The 12,185-nt window shown below is 46.7% G+C and overlaps 1 protein-coding gene and 1 long non-coding RNA gene across 15 annotated transcripts in view; one reads left to right on the forward strand and one right to left on the reverse strand.

Moving 5' to 3' along the window:
* The window catches only part of LOC133369963 (uncharacterized), a 95,522-nt gene extending 84,548 nt beyond the window's left edge, over nt 1-10,974 (forward strand). For all 3 annotated transcript variants that reach the window (XR_009759044.1, XR_009759045.1, XR_009759046.1), the window contains one exon: nt 7,356-10,974. This is a non-coding gene — a long non-coding RNA (uncharacterized LOC133369963). The remainder of the gene's footprint in view (nt 1-7,355) is intronic.
* Nucleotides 1-12,185, reverse strand: part of PTPRM (protein tyrosine phosphatase receptor type M) — an 838,757-nt gene that overhangs the window by 172,987 nt on the left and 653,585 nt on the right. The gene's annotated exons all lie outside the window — the stretch shown is intronic.

Genomic DNA, 12,185 nt, shown 5'->3' on the forward strand with positions numbered 1-12,185 from the left:
TAGTAGTTTGTGATGTGGTGACCTGTACCCCTGAGGAAGGGCCACATCATAGGGGGCCCCATACCTTCCATGGGGCCGCCTGGCAAGGAGGTCAAATAAAGGCACAGACTCACATGTATTCAGTTGTAGCCCCAAGTTTTATTACAGAAATGTTACTTCACATTCTCTGTTGAAAGCCTCAATTCCCTCCAGCTCCACGTCCTCTAGCAGACCTTTCCTTCTCATGGCTGCTTCAGTGTTCCAGGGGACAGTCTCCTTCCCCAGTCATCCTAAGGTTTCCTGATCAAAAACTAGCCCTGATCTTTGCTCTTAAGTATGTCATGACATCACTGCTGGCAAGTGATCTTGCTTTATCAGAAAGGAGTGAAAGATCACTTTCTAGCGTTTATCCTTCCCAATGCAGACTGGAGTCTTCAGCCTCAATTAAAAAAAATAAAAACTTAAGTCAATCGCTCCTATGCCCCCCCAGGGGGCAGGGGGGGCTAGGTAAGCCTGGGCTATGGGTGTCCCTGCTCTGGACCTGCCCAATAGCTCTTCAGGGAGTAGCCTGATGAGGAAGTTAAACACCACCTTTCCTCAACTCCAGCAGAGGTCCAGCTTGTCCCAGTCTCCTCCCTGTCTCTCCACAGGGCTCTCTCCCCTCCTTCCTTTCTCTGAGGCCTTTTAAATCTTCCTTGACTCCTCTCACTTCCTTTTGCTTCAGACAAACAGCTGGGCTCCTTCTCCCCCATCAAGCAGCTGAGGGAGAGTGCCCCACACTTCTTCCACAGGTGGGGGTCTCCAGGCAGTATCCAAATGAGATCTCCTCAGGAGTCATAGCTGAGGTGTTGCCTTCTGGTGTGGATTGGGACCAGGGACCAGCCCACGACCAGCAAGCCCTGGTGGTCCATCATATAGAACACCATATATTCAAAGCCATCACCACCACCACCACCAACAACAACAACAACTAAAACAGCATCACAACAAATTCCACGTGGGAAATTTGTGAACCTCAGGGGGAGAAACCAACTAGACCCCTTTCATAAAATGCATAAACAAAGGGTGGTAACCATACTGGATCAACAACCTAAAATGTATACACAAAATTACTGGATATAGATTGCCAAGTACTCCTGATATTTGTCAGGCCCAGGATGAGACTCAGGAACCAGACCAGGGGTTGTAAGTAATTCAGTTTTTATTAGAGTAATGTCCAAACAAAGACTGTGTCTTCTCATGAAGCAGTACAGAAATACAGGTCCTGCGGCATTGAGAGAAAGTTGACAGAGCAAGGAGCTGCTTCCCCGATTGTTCTTTAAGAAGGGGCCAAACGGGCGCGCAACCTTTTGCTCCTCCTTAACTGCCCCTCAGGTACTACCCGCCTTCCCCCCCTTCTCTCTTGTCTTTTCAGATGTCTTCGTGTGCGCGGCGAAGGGGGAAGCATCGGCCCCTCCTCTTCTGAAGTTTCTGATTCCAGTATGGGGGATGGGGGGGCTGATGGTAAACTGCCTCGCGGCTTTTCTGCCTTGGGCAGCCCTCCCTCTTCTCCCTCCTGTTCTGAGCTTCGGAGAAGGGGAGGCGTGGGAATGTCCAGGGACGATTCTGAAACTCCAAAGCTCTCAGGCTCTCCGTTGCTAAGCAACCCTATCTCTGGCATTTCCTCTGCTTCGTCTTCGCTCCACTTGGGCGAAGTTGCTCCCCCTCCTCCCTGCCACCCGTCTGAATCCCCTTCTTCCAACCCCCCGGGACCCCAACTCTGCCTCCCGACATCATCCCTTCTCCCAAGCTGGCCCCCCCCTTTTGCTGACTTGGGGCAGTGGGGGAAAACGTTGATGGAAAAGTTTTACCAAGTCTGGAGCATGCACGTCAACTTCATCTTCCCATGATCTATCAGCTGGTCCATAGCCTTTCCAGTGAATCAAGTACTGCAACTTGCGGCGTCTTATTCTGGAGTCTAGGATTTCCCCAACTTCAAACTCAGTTTGCTCATTTACCAGGAGCGGAGCTCCGGGAGGCTCCTCCGGCCGTAACTCACTGGGAGGGGCGGCTTTTGTTAACAGGGATCGATGAAACACAGGATGTATTTTAAATGTGTCAGGTAGCTTCAGTCGGTATGCCACGGGATTAATTTGAGTTTCTATTTCAAAAGGACCCACCCTCTTGTCTTGTAATTTTCTACATTTACCTGGCATTTGGAGGAAGCGGGTGGACAGCCAGACCCGATCTCCCGGCTGCAGGGGGGGGCCCTCCTTCCTGTGCAGGTCAGCAACTAGCTTGTACTCCGTTTTGGCTTCGTTTAACTGTTGTTTCAACGTCTGTTGCGCCGCCTGCAATTCCCTAAGAAAGTTCTCTGCCGCCGGTACCAGCATACCCTCTGAGCTGCTTGGAAAGACTTTAGGATGGAATCCATAATTAGCAAAAAACGGGGTTTGTTGAGTGCTGGAATGCAGGGAGTTGTTGTAGGCAAACTCTACAAAATGCAAATATGATACCCAATCAGTCTGTTGATAGGACACATAACTACATAAATATCTTTCCAAAACGGCGTTCAAGCGTTCTGTCTGGCTGTCTGTCTGGGGGTGATGGGCGGAGGAGAGTTTTAACTCCGTCTGCAGCTGTTTCCACATGGCTCTCCAAAATCTGGCTGTGAACTGAGTTCCTCGGTCCGAGACTACACTGTTTGGCAACCCATGCAGCCGGTAGACTTCTTTGATGAATAACTTGGCCGTTTCTTTAGCCTCTAAGGCCCCTGCACAAGGAAGAAAATGCACCATTTTGGTGAGTAAATCTACCACTACTAGAATGGCTGTCATTCCTTGGGACTTGGGTAAATCAGTTATAAAATCCATGGATAGGTCCTTCCAGGGTTCGTGTGGGACAGGTAACGGTTGTAACAGTCCTGCTGGTTTTCCTGTTTGTGTTTTTGTCCGCATACAGACAGAGCAGGACTTTACATAGTTTTCAATATGCCGATGCATTTTAGGCCACCAAAAGTCCTTGGCCACGTTCTGAATGGTTTTGTAAATCCCAAAGTGTCCCGCCGTGACGGAATCATGGCACTGGCGTAGGATTCTGAGCCTTAATTCCCCTTCTGGCACATATCTGGCGGTTTTGAACCATAACAGTCCATCCCTCCAGTGGAAAGTTACTTCTGAGTCTTGATCTTGTCCCGTCTCCTGCCTATATCTTAGCATGTCTACATCTTCTTGTTGTGCCTTTTTGAGTTCCTCTTCCCATGAAGTCTGACACGATCCCAACGTTAATTTCTCTGGCGGGATCACGTACTGAGGCTGGTCATCTGATTCACTTTCTTTGAATTGTGGCTGTCTGGATAAGGCATCTGCTCTCTGGTTTTTGGCTTGGGCATGATAAATAATCTTGAAGTTGAATCTAGTGAAGAACTGGGAGCATCTTATCTGTCTCTGGTTCAACTTTCTGGCTGTTTGGAGGCATTCAAGATTCTTGTGGTCGGAGCGCACTTCAATCTGATGAGAGGCCCCCTCTAGGTATTGTCTCCAGTTGTCAAAAGAATCCTTGATGGCCAGCAGCTCCTTCTCCCATACTGTGTAATTCTTCTCTGCTGGCTTTAACTTCCTAGAGAAGTACGCGCAGGGGTGCAGCTCCTTTCCCCCTTGGTCTAATTGCAGAAGGACCCCCCCGATGGCAAACTCCGAAGCATCTGCTTCCACAACAAAAGGGCAGGTCGGGTCAGCAAAGCGCAGAATGGGCTCGGAAGCGAACCTTCTCTTCAGCTCCTCAAAGGCCTTGGTGGCATTCTCTGTCCATTGAAACTTCTTCTTTCCCCTTAAACAGTCAGTCAGAGGAGCTGTTAATTTAGAAAACCCTGGAATGAACTTTCTGTAATAGTTGGCAAACCCTAGAAACCATTGTACATCCTTTTTGGTAACAGGCAGGCCCCAGTCCAATATACAACTTACTTTCCCTGGGTCCATCTCCACTCCTTCCGCTGAGATTCGGTACCCAAGGAAGTCCAAAGACTTGAGGTCAAATCCACATTTCTCTAACTTGGCATACAAGTGATTCTCTCTCAGTCTCTTCAGCACCGTTTTCACATGCTGATCATGGTCTTCCTGGTTCTTTGAGAACACCAGGATATCATCTAAGTAACAGATTACATACGTGTCCAACAGGTCTCTAAACACGTCGTTCATGAACTTTTGAAAAACTCCTGGACTTCCACAAAGCCCGAACGGCATGACCAGGTACTCAAACTGACCATAAGCGGTCCAGAATCCCGTTTTCCATTCATCTCCCTCCTTCATTCTGATCAGATTGTATGCTCCCCTCAAATCCAGCTTCGTGAAGACTTTTGCGGAGCGCAGTCGGTCTAGCAGCTCTGAAATCAGGGGCAGCGGGTAGCTGTTAGGGATGGTGATCTGGTTCAATGCACGATAGTCATTACAAGGTCTGAGTTCCCCCCTTTCTTTTTCACAAACAATAGTGGCGCTCCAGCAGGGGACTGTGAGGGACGTATGAATCCTCGCCTCAGGTTTTTATCCAGAAATTCCTTCAGGGCCTCCCTCTCAGTCTCTGTGAGCGAGTAAATTTTCCCCGATGGGATGCTGGCTCCTGGCACGAGATCAATCGCACAGTCGTAAGGGCGGTGGGGGGTAGAGTCTCTGCCTCTTTTTCATCAAATACATCTTTGAATTCCTCATACTTCAGCGGCAGGGTCACTTGCTCGCTCTCCTGCGCTGCCGCCGCCAAGGTGTTCTTGATTCCTTCGGGTTGACAGTTCTCCTGACAATACTGTGAGGTGAACCACACCACCGCCTCCTTCCAACTTATCTTGGATTTGTGCTTTGCTAGCCAGGGCATTCCCAGAATCACCTCAAAGTTCGAGAGATCTGACACGTATAGCGAAATGAACTCTTCATGCCCAGGGATTTGAAGTTTCACTTCCTCCGTGGTTTGTGTCACCCCTCCTGACTTCAGGGGTCTCCCATCGATGGTCTCCACAGCTAGGGGAGCGTCCAGTTTCCACCGGGAAATTCCATGATGCTTGGCTAGCTTTGCATCAATAAAATTTGTGGAGGCTCCACTGTCAATCAAGGCAGTAGAATTAATCACCACTCCTCTGGAAGTTGTAATCCGAATAGGTAAGACCAACACCCCTTTTGAGGGAGGTTGGATCGTTGGAGGGCCTTTATACAACGCGGCCCCCAGTCCACCGGCCTGCACGTGGACTGGGTGTTCTAGTTTCCCGATGGCTCGGCTTTCCCCCCTTTCAGTCCACAGTCTCTGGCCACATGGCCCGGTCTTGAACAATAAAAGCATAAACGTTCTCGACATCATCTTTCCTTTTCTTCTTCTGACAATCTTGGCCTAGCCCCTCCTTGTCCCTCAGTTGCATTACCTGCCGCCCCTGCAGTGGAAAGGGCCTTGCTGCGGGATGCCGAGGCTGAGTATCTCGGGACCTCCTGCTTCTTTTCCAGGCATCTTCCTTCCATCCGGTGATCTATCTGTAGGCATAGCCGGATGAGCCCTGGCAGGTCGGTGGGAGGGGTGGTCCTGGCCAGCTCATCCAGGATTTCAGCATTTAATCCACTCCGGTACATAAACATCAAAGCGGCATCGTTATAACCCGTTTCCTGGAACAAAATTTTAAAAGCGTTAGTGTACTCGGAAACAGTCCCTTTAGCTTGCTTCAGAGCGCCTAGCTGCCGCGCTCTGTTTCAGCTCTTTGCGGGTCTTGAAACATCTTGGTCATCTCCTGTATAAATCCTCTGTATCTTCTTAAGACAGTATCCTTTCTCACCAGATATGGAGTCACCCATTTTGCAGCTTCTCCCTCCAGAAGGCTAATCACGAAGGCGACTTTAGCCCCATCGTCTGGAAATTCTGTGTGCCTGACATCCAGATATAATTCACATTGAGCCACAAAAGTTGCCAACTGATCACTCTGTCCTGCATATTTTGGGGGCAATCCAATGGGAACCTTTACTGCGGCAACTGGAGGGGCTGTTCACATCTGGTCGATCGTGGTCTTCAAGGCTTGATTATCCGTTTTCAACGCCTTGACGGCTGCTAGCAGGGCTTGGACATCCGTCTGCAAATCAGCTACCTTAGTCCTCAAGAGTTTCACTTCTTCCGTCTCGGAAGTGGGGTTCGTTCCCCCCCCTGCTCCCTTTGACATCTTGTCCCAGTCAAGTGAAGAGAGCGTTGAGGGTGATTGAGGTGGCTCTGTCAAGCTGTCAGGCCCAGGATGAGACTCAGGAACCAGACGAGGGGTTGTAAGTAATTAAGTTTTTATTAGAGTAATGTCCAAACAAAGACTGCGTCTTCTCATGAAGCAGTACAGAAATACAGGTCCTGCGGCATTGAGAGAAAGTTGACAGAGCAAGGAGCTGCTTCCCGATTGTTCTTTAAGAAGGGGCCAAATGGGCGCGCAACCTTTTGCTCCTCCTTAACTGCCCCTCAGGTACTACCCGCCTTCCCCCCCTTCTCTCTTGTCTTTTCAGATGTCTTCGTGTGCGCGACAAAGGGGGAAGCATCGGCCCCTCCTCTTCTGAAGTTTCCGATTCCAGTATGGGGGATGGGGGGGCTGATGGTAAACTGCCTCGTGGCTTTTCTGCCTTGGGCAGCCCTCCCTCTTCTCCCTCCTGTTCTGAGCCTCGGAGAAGGGGAGTCATGGGAATGTCCAGGGACGATTCTGAAACTCCAAAGCTCTCAGGCTCTCCGTTGCTAAGCAACCCTATCTCTGGCATTTCCTCTGCTTCGTCTTCGCTCCACTCGGGTGAAGTTGCTCCCCCTCCTCCCTGCCATCCGTCTGAATCCCCTTCTTCCAACCCCCCGGGACCCCAACTCTGCCTCCCGACAATATTGAAGGATATAGTATTAGATAGGGATTTGAAAATGGCTGCAACGGTACTAATAAAAATTGAAATTGCAAAAAAATTGGAAACAACCCAAACCTCTTGTGATGCTGAACTGGTTTAATAAAATGTGGGACACTGTCAACCTGATCAAATGTACATATTTTCTAAGAGAGAAAAATGGACAAATAAATAAGTACATAGACAGTTTTTAAAGATGTTTTGTTTTAATTATGTTTTAAAGTTTGTTTTTATGATGTTTTAAAGTTTTTAGTGGTTTTGTTTGCCTCCCTGGGCTACTGCTGGGAGGAAGGGTGGGATATAAAACAAATAATAAATAAATAAATACATAAAAATTGGACATTTTTTATTTTGTTATGGAACCAAAAATATCAGAACAAATATCCTTACAAACTTTTTTCTTTAACGTAACAGACCACTTGTATGTCTTTAGGTATTTGAGTTGTTAATATAAACCTCTCTTCTTTATTTAAACAATTAAATGTATGCTTTCTTTTTTCTTTTTATGCATTTCAGTTGGAATCACATGTTGTATTTTAATCTTACCTTCAATGAATATTAAACAACAATAAAAAAGAGTGTGAAGACAACAGATCTCCACCCGTACTAGAAAAAACATTACTAGGTGCTGCCCCTATCTTTTGGTATATTCACACTTAGTCCTTTGTCTAGGCCTGCCTGGAGAAAACAAAGTCTGTGGAACCTGGATCTGCTCCCTCTATTGCACACCATTTCAGAAAGGCCTTCCACATTGTTCCATAAATTCTATTTGTAATCACGTCAAGAAGAATGGTCTCCAACACCACACTGCACAATCCGCATGGAGTCAACCATTGCTGCTCAGCCTCCAAGGTGTTAAGTGGAAGAGGGCGGCTGGGGGTAAACAACGGAACCCTGAAGCAGCAAGTCTTGTCTCTCTGGGAGCCTCCATGGTTTCTGGAGTGACAGGTTTAGTAAGTCCGGGAACTATGGCCTCTGTGGCCAATGAGCAATCAGGACAATTTATTTATTCATGTATTTATTACATTTATATACCACCCCATAGCCAAAGCTCTCTGGGCGGTTTACAAAAGTTAAAAACATTGAACATTAAAAAATATATATAAAAATTTAAAAACCATACAAAGTTTAAAACCATGAGATAAACAAAGTAAAAAACCTGGGGTCAAAGCTCAGCACATGCTGTTAGAATGCCTGGGAGAAAAGGGAAGTCTTGATCTGGCGCTGAAAAGATAACAATGTTGGTGCCAGGTGAACTTCATTGGGGAGATCATTCCATAATTTGGGGGCCACTACTGAAAAGGCCCTCTCCCTTGTTGTAATTTCAGCCTGCTCCCCATATCTGCTGTACCAGGAGGTTGAATGAGGTTGAATGATGGAAAAGAATAAAGAAGCCCCTTTGGCCAATGGCTAGAGCATGCTATACTGGCAAAGAACTGAAGAACTTGATGGTTGTTCTGAGAGGCAAACAGATGTACTGCAGGCCAAGCCCACCTGTGTGCCACCTACTGGAAAACCTCTGGGTTCAGCTGCCACTCTGCCTCCTGAATATGAAAATGGTTCAGCCAATCCGCCATTTGATTTTGAAGACCATCCAGATATTCTGCCTTGAGGGATGCCAGATGTCTCTCTGCCCACCTGAACAGCTTCAACATCAACATTCTCAAATGAGTCCTCCATTGTGGACACACAATTTCATTGAGGAGCTGCTGCTGTGTATAAAAGGGTGTGACCCTTTGACCTCTGACTGAAAATGATGCAGTGTCAGGTGGATAGCCCTCGGTTCCAACACATTTATTCTGTACTGTGATTCATGTGGGGGCCACTCTCCCTCAGACGCTACCCTCTGTCCCAGGCAAGATCCCCTCCCAAACAGATTGGCATCTGTGGTCAACACCAGATGGAATGGTTTCTCCAGTGACACTCACTCCAAAGGTCTCTGCAGAGCCAGACACCAAGACAATTCCTCTTTCAGTGCTTCAAAGACCTCCATCTTCATTTTTACCTAGAGAGCTACTTCCTCTTACAAAGACAACAGCAGCTTTATCAAGTCCCTGGAGTGGAACTGGGCCCAACCAACTAGATTGTAAGCTGAAACCATCAAGTCCTGCAGGTGCACCAGTGACATTAACTCCACCTGATGAGCCTGCATGACAGCTAAAATTGCAGCACACAAATCAGAATCCTTTCCTGAGTCAGAGTCAACAACACACAGAAAGGTAACAGAAGAGGAGCAACTGAATCCCACAGACAAAAAAGTCCTATTGCTTTTAAAATGAAGTCTGATATTTGGAGAGTTTCCTTCCTCTCTCACCTGTTTCCCCCTTAAAATATCAAAAAAGCACAGTAAAGAGGGAATAAATAGGCAACACTAAGGCCTACCTAGTGGATGAAAATGGAAATGGCCTGCCTTCAAGTCGATCCCGACTTATGGTGACCCTATGAATAGGGTGTTCATGGTAAGCAGTATTCAGAGGGGGTTTACCATTGCCTCCCTCTGAGGCTAGTCCTCCCCAGCTGTCTAGGGCCTGCTGAGTTTGCCACAGCTGCACAAGCCAGCCCCTTCCTTGTCCACAACTGCCAGCTGGGGGGCAACTGGGCTCCTTGGGACTATGCAGCTTGCCCACGGCTGCACAGGTGGCAGAGCATGTAACCCCTGAGCAACTCACTGTGGGGGTGATCTTTAGCTGGCCCTTGACACCCAGGAGACACGAGCAGACTCTGGACTCCCAGCCAGGCTCTCCTCCCCACTGTGCTATAGTAGTGTGAAATATAGCAACAGACAACATAGGCATGAAAGGTTTTCATGAGTTCTCCTTTATAACACATTCTGAAATTCTTATCTTGAGACTAATTACCATTTTAGAGAAAAGGAGACTAATGATTTTTTGTTCAGTCATCCTGTCAATTGTATGTAGAGCCTGAAACATGGAAGGGAGATGTGCACTGTGGGCATCCGTCTTTCTTTTGCTTTTATGAAGCTAAGAAGGAGGCCTTTTCAAGCTAATGCAAATATATTCTGAGATGTCCTGTAATACACCAAATCCACCTCTCTGAAAGGATCATCTATAGTAACTCAAGGAGCCATGTGATATAACACTATGATAACATTTTCAAGCTAGAGGTTGTAACAATACCTCTAGTTGCCACCATGCTTTGTAACCACAACTCAAAGCTTAGATTTTATGCTGATATACAATACTGAATAATTTCAAATACATGCCTTTCTTTTGGTTTCTATGAAAACTGGGTGATTTCTATGAAAATTCTAACCACAAATTCCTCTCCCTAAAAGTACCAACCCAGACCCTGCTCTCAGCATCAGGGGTCCCTTTTTCAGACAAAGGATAGACAATGCAGTGTCATAGAATAATAGAATTGTAGAGTTGGAAGGGGTCTATAAGGCCATTGAGTCCAACCCCTTGCTTAATGCAGAAATCCAAATTAAAGCATACCTGACAGGTGGCTGTCCAGCTGCCTCTTGAAGACCTTTAATGTTGGAGAGCCTGCTACCTTCCTAGATAATTGGTTTCACTGTTGTACTGCTCTAACAATTACAAAGTTTTTCCTGATGCTCAGTTGAAACTGAACTGGCTTCCTGTAAGTTGAGCCCATTATTCAGTGTCCTGCATTCTGGGACGATCAAGAAGAGATCCTGGCCCTCCTCTGTGTGATAACCTTTCAAGTACTTGAAGAGTGCTTTCATATCTTCCCTCAGTCTTCTCTTCTCAAGGGTAAATGCACCCAGTTCTTTCAGTCTCTCCTCATAGGGCTTTTCCAGTCCCCTGATCATCCTTGTTGCCCTCCTCTGAACTCGTACCGGTTTGTCTGCATTCTTCTTACAGTGTGGCGTCCAGAACTGGACACAGTACCAAAATAAAGCCTAACTAGTGCCAAATAGAGGAGAATCAATATTTCACGCAATTTGGAAACAATACATCTGTTAATGCAGCCTAAAATAGCATTTGCCTTTTTTTTACAGCCACGTCACACTATTGGCTCATATTCAGCTTGGCTCATATTGTGATCAACAATAATCCCATTTTATTGTTTTATTGTAATATGATCTGTTTTTAAATATGTATTCTGTATTTTCTTATATTTGTTTAATTGTGGTGGCCTATGGCTTTGAACAATAAAGATTTCTTCACTCTTCACTTCAATAATCCCAAGATCCTTCTGACATGTAGTGTTGCTGAACCAAGTTTCCTCCATCTTATGCATTTGGTTTCTTTTTTCTAGGTGTAGAACTTTGCCCTTATCCCTGTTAAATTTCATTCTGTTGTTTTCAGCCCAATGCTCCAACCTATCAAGATCCCTTTGAATGTTGTTTCTGTCTTCCAAAGTACAGTAGGGCCCCACTCATACGGCAGGTTCCGTTCCAGGCCTCCACTGAAAAGCGAAAACTGCTGGAAAGTGGGGCCCTACTCAGCTGTAGCGGGTGAGCTCCCCACCCTACAGCTGATCTCCAGCTGCTGTGCTCCAGCTGACAGGGATCAGCTGGAGCATGCGAGCTCCCTGCACTACAGCTGATCACGTGCTACAGCTGACAGGGTTCATCTGGAGCACGGGGAGGTCACATGCTCCAGCTGATCCCTTTCAGCTGGAACATACAATCATCTGAAGTGCGGGCAGCTCACACACTCCAGCTGATCCCTGTTAGCTGGAGTGTGCGGGGAGCTTGCGCGCTCCAGCTGATCCGTCAGCTGGAGTGAGGGGCTGCAGCTCCCTGCACTACAGCTGATCCCCCTGCTGGTGCCATCGTATTAGCGGAACGCCAACAAGCGGGGGCCTACTGTATTAGCTATTCCTCCCAATTTTGTATCATCTGCAAATCTGATAAGTATTCCCTGCACCTCCTCATCCAAGTCATTAATGAAAATGTTGAAGAGCACTGAGTCCAGGACTGAGCCCTGCGGTACCCCACTCTTTAACTCCCCCGTTCTGAGAAGGAACCATTGATAAGTGCTCTTTGAGTACAATTCTGTAGCCAACTATGGATACAACTGATAGTTGTTCCATCCAGCCCACATTTAGCTAGCTGTGTCATTTACGCAACTCCTCAAGAAGAGATAACATTTGCGCTTAGCCTAATATTGTGTGTCTGAATGTCCTCTCCATACAATAAAAAGCAATTGCTATTGTAGAAGCAGTAATTAAACCTTTTTATAACTGCAAAAATAAAGGTTCTAACTTTCTGGTCCCTGAAAGGGCAATGTCTTCATGCTACAAATTGTGGTGCTATAATGTATATAGAAAAGGATTCTGTTGCTGCTTTTCATTTTAGAATTATTTTATAGCTCTCTTAAGGCATAAACAAAGGTAAGAAATATACTTGGGTTTAGA

The sequence above is a fragment of the Rhineura floridana genome, chromosome 1, assembly GCF_030035675.1.
Source record: "Rhineura floridana isolate rRhiFlo1 chromosome 1, rRhiFlo1.hap2, whole genome shotgun sequence".
NCBI classification, from domain to species: Eukaryota; Metazoa; Chordata; class Lepidosauria; order Squamata; family Rhineuridae; genus Rhineura; species Rhineura floridana.